The sequence below is a fragment of the Rhagoletis pomonella genome, unplaced genomic scaffold (genome assembly GCF_013731165.1).
Source record: "Rhagoletis pomonella isolate Grant_MI unplaced genomic scaffold, Rhpom_1.0 Rhpom_scaffold_00007, whole genome shotgun sequence".
Lineage (NCBI taxonomy): Eukaryota > Metazoa > Arthropoda > Insecta > Diptera > Tephritidae > Rhagoletis > Rhagoletis pomonella.
In genome coordinates, this window is record NW_023458561.1 from 24,470,426 (window position 1) to 24,474,688 (window position 4,263).

Below are 4,263 nucleotides of genomic sequence, written 5' to 3' on the forward strand. Positions count from 1 at the left end.
TTTTTCCGGCCTCTCCTGTGGAACTTAATGTATGACGAGGTTCAAAGCATCAATATACCTCCTCAGGCAAGAATAAACGGATTCGCAGACGATAACGCCAGGAAGCACCGAATTTATAGACATAGTAGAAGGGTTCTGCTTAATAAAGTTGTCAGCTTAGTCTTACACTACGGTGCTCCTTCTTGGGCTGAAGAAATGAGTGGATTCCAAACAATATCAGATGAAGCATCCTTCGTAACTGCCGGACTAATTCCGGTAGATATCCCGGAAAGAGGTCACATAGCAAGAGAGGCGTCGTTCTACAGAAATCTGGGTGGGTGGACTCACAAGCTCCAGGAAGTAAAAAAAAAAACACCAGAAAAAGCCCACGGACACTAAAAAAACTACTTAACGCAGTTTGTTTTGGAACATGGTCTCTATCAAGAATATCCAGTTAAAAAGAGTTGGGCATGGTGATTCCCCATACTGTCTGCCTTGCATAGGTCTTATGGAAAACGTGAAACACTCTCTCTCGAATTCTTAAATAACACAACGAGCCTATTTGGCCAACTAGCCCCATGAATGGAATAACTTTAATGCCAGTGTCGGGTGAAGAGTGGTTTTGTGGAGTAGATTTAGTGCGTAGGTGTAGCTGTAAGGCTGTAAGTTGTGCATAGTCCCCTCTTTTCGGGCTTCATCCCAGAGAAAAAAAGTCGGCTACTTTTACAGTAATAAGAGCAAAGGCTGGCTCAAGACGTGAAGCAGCCATATTTTCCAAGTTAACGCGGCCTCGGTTCTACTACGCAAAATCTATTGGTTATTCCTACACCATAGCACTCAAAATACTTGTCTGCTCATGGTTACGATCACTTGATGAAGTGAATAACTTATGCCACGAAAAAGTAGAATTCATTAAAAAATTATATGTATTCAATGTCTATGAGATTTCATTTGCAGCTTTTATTAAATAAGTTCGTTGTTGATTTAATCCGTATGTAAAACAAGATTCCTACAGCGGGATTAAAGCAACAGCTAAACCAACAAGTGCAAGTGTAATTGCTAGCAAGTATTATGCGTGTGTGTGTGTGTGTGTGGGTGAAGTCGTGGCGACCAAGAAGCATAAGGCAACAAGCTTGTCCCGCAGCAACTTAATAAAATCCCCAACATCATTGCGTACTCAAATATGTACTCGTAGCACAATGTTGTCGTTATGTCACGCACCTTGTTGTTGACAGTTTTAAGGATTTCTACTATGTGCGCGCGTCAATGTGTCTTTACGGGCTAAGGACAGATGTGCACACAATGTTGCCCTGACACTTTAGTACATACATGCGTTTATATGTATGTTACATAAATGCACACAGATGACTATGTGTGACAAGTACGCTGACATTCTTGGGCGACCCAATGACCTCATGTTGATTCCAGCGCATAAAAAAAAACCCGCATGCACGCATACCGCAACAGCCAACCACAATAGCAATGGCAACAGCTCCGCAACAGCAACGACAGCTGCAATAAATGGCACACAACTCAGCTGCTCATCTTTCTCGGCGCGGCTCAAGTATGGAATGTCTGCTCGTTTCCTTTGGTCGCATACGTTGCCAATTATTTGTTTGTAGTACTTATTTCGCAGGATATATATGTGTGTGTTTGTGTGTGGTACTTTAGATTTACGCTGGTATCTTACTGCACGCACAAGCATGGTCCTGTATGTACGTATGTATGTATGTATGTATGTATATTTCTGTGTGCCACAAACAGCAACGAAGAAGATTCTGAGGTTACGTATACGCCACAGCGGCTGAGTCGGTGGCTTGGCTTGGCTTTGCTTCGCTTGACTGGCGCTGCTCATGGCTTGGCTTGTTCCGCTATGCATTGTTTTGGTATTGCGGCTGGCTGGTTTGCTGTTTTTGGCACTGCTGCAGCTGATACTTTGGCGTTTCGGGTTATATCCTAAACACTCACAAGATGTGGCGAAGACATTGTTCTAGCTGCGACAATAAACAGACGCCAAGTTTTGATTGTTTTTTAGGGGATTTTCACCCTTTGATATGTGGTTGTGTGTATGTGTGAAAAATAGCAGAATCTCACTAGTTGAATAAAGCTTTGCACGTGAATGGCTATTCCGGCGAATTGTATGTTTAGGAAGTCAAAATAAAAAAGCTATTTTTTTAAAGAAATATATAGTTGCTTAACAATTGTTTAAAAATAAATCAAAATAGCAGGAGAGTTAAGCGTTGTCAAGCTACATTATAACTGAAATTATTTATTATGAAGGGAGCAGTTGAGTATTATTACAGGAGTTTTAGATTTTCTCCCACTAAAACCCTTGAATATAAGAAAGTAGTTGTGGAGTTATGGGCAATGAAACGGCAGATATTCTCTCCAGAAAGGGATTCACAGACACCCGGGTCTACCATACAGCTCTGTTAGATGAAAATCAGGGACCGTAACAGTTACAAATTTTATAAAAAAAATCGATCTTTAACAATTACTTTTTGACTTTTTTAATTACTCCAATCTCAAATTCGTTCATACTAAAGCTTTCGTTAATATATTTTCCTTGACGCCTGTATTGAAATATTTCACATAACTTGTTAATTATTTGACTAAATTCGACACTTAAAATGGGTGGCAACGCTCTTCAAAAGTATTTTCAAATTAAAACCTACTTTAATCTCTTTGGTCTGGCATTGTCTAACAAAATACTATTAACGAAATACTAATAACCATCTTTGAAAAATTATTACTTATTAAATAATTTGAATTTGACTTATTACGTAGATGGCAACCCTCTCCAAATACCTCAAAACTATTTTAAATGTTCTAACTTAAGATTTCTTAACACTGTTTTATTTGTCACCCATATGTTTTCGTATAATTGCATGAAATTCGACCTTTTAAACAGGTGGCAACACTATAAAAAATATTTCTAAACGAAATCTTCTTTCACTTTTTTCGTCTGACACCCATATTTTGATATATTTTAAATTTTCGCAGTTTTCGTCGCGATAGCTAGGTGACTTTCTAAGTCAAATGTTTATAGTAAGCTTTTCTTTCAAGGTGGACACCTGCTCGCAGTCCCAACTCCTAGTGGACGGGCGCTATTTTAGTAGACCTTTAAACCCAATATGTCTAAGGGGAACCACTGAAGCTTCCTCTCTATAGCAAATGTAATTGCATATCCAGAGGAGAACTTAACCATTGCATTCTGAAAACAAAGGTTTATAAGTTCTCCGCATAAACTTTGATGCTTTTGGCATTTTTACAAGAACAAAACCCGAACAGTTTCTTCAATATTAAATAAAATTATCACTTAATTCGAAAAATATATATATATTTCTTGTAAATAACTTACATGTGTAAACACATAAGTATGCTGCTTGTGTTAAATTTCTTCACATCTGTTGCAATGGCAAATGCCACGCTACTCTTAAGTGTTATGTGTATATATGTGAGTTGAGTGCAGTTAATAAATTTTACTGCTTTCTTAGTTGCTCATGGCACATTATCCGTGTACTTATGCAGCATGTGGAATACAATCAAAAATTATTGATGCTATATTTTTGGCTTACTTGGCATAAATTTGGCATGCTGTAAAACGGAAGTGCAGAAGTAAAATAGTCTATGCCAAGTGGCAGTGCATAAATACATAAGTACCAGATGTTAAGAGAGCATGTCGAGCTCAGGATACATTTTTGTAGCTCGGCCAAACAAATGACAAAGGTTATATTATTTTTGTTTGAATCGGTTAAATGCCAAAGCGAGTATAGCGAATTTTTCCGATGTGGCAAATTTGATACAGTTCAACAGAGCTCCTTTAAATCAATTAACTGCATCAAAATTGTCATATCGAAAAATGCTGACTTGTTACCTTTGGTAATTAACCGATACGGTTATTAATTTTTTTCTAGAGATTTTTGAATTAAGGCAACATCTAATTGATTTTCTCTTACACAATTTTTTGTGTGTTTATTTGAGTTGCTTTAATAATGCATGTAATCAAAAATGATTTTACTCAAAAAAATATATTTGAAAAATTGCATTTTTCCAAATATTTATCATAGATGTATGCACTTTGAATGAAAAGAAAATAATGATTAAATGAAAAAAGGGGGATGGGGTGCACATATTTAGTTGGTGGCCATGAATGAATGACATCTAAAGACCTATTTAGTGCCCCTCGTATTTACAAAAAGCTGAAATGCCGTATATATAAATATAAGCTTCATTTTAGAAAGGCGCCTGATAATCAACTTCTCTGAAATTTAATACTAAAAA